This window comes from Trachymyrmex septentrionalis, unplaced genomic scaffold, assembly GCF_001594115.1.
Source record: "Trachymyrmex septentrionalis isolate Tsep2-gDNA-1 unplaced genomic scaffold, Tsep1.0 scaffold9, whole genome shotgun sequence".
Classification (NCBI taxonomy): Eukaryota; Metazoa; Arthropoda; class Insecta; order Hymenoptera; family Formicidae; genus Trachymyrmex; species Trachymyrmex septentrionalis.
The window spans coordinates 1,765,961-1,766,176 of NW_017306091.1; positions in this window are offsets into that span (position 1 = coordinate 1,765,961).

A 216-nucleotide genomic window follows, 5' to 3' on the forward strand; every position below is an offset into this window, starting at 1 on the left:
CCAAAAAGCTTTTTCGAGTCTGGCCTCCTTTAGTGAGTTTCCTCCATTACCGCCTACTTATTTTATATGTAGCAATCCGCTACAGTATTTGTTTAAAGAGAGAAAGAGAGTTTCTAGAACAGGTGTCTCTCTAGTGCAAGAATAAAAAAACAAGGCATTTGGTTTGGCTTGGCTTATTAAAGGTGCCTTTTTCACGCTCATTTTCGGCATTAAAAT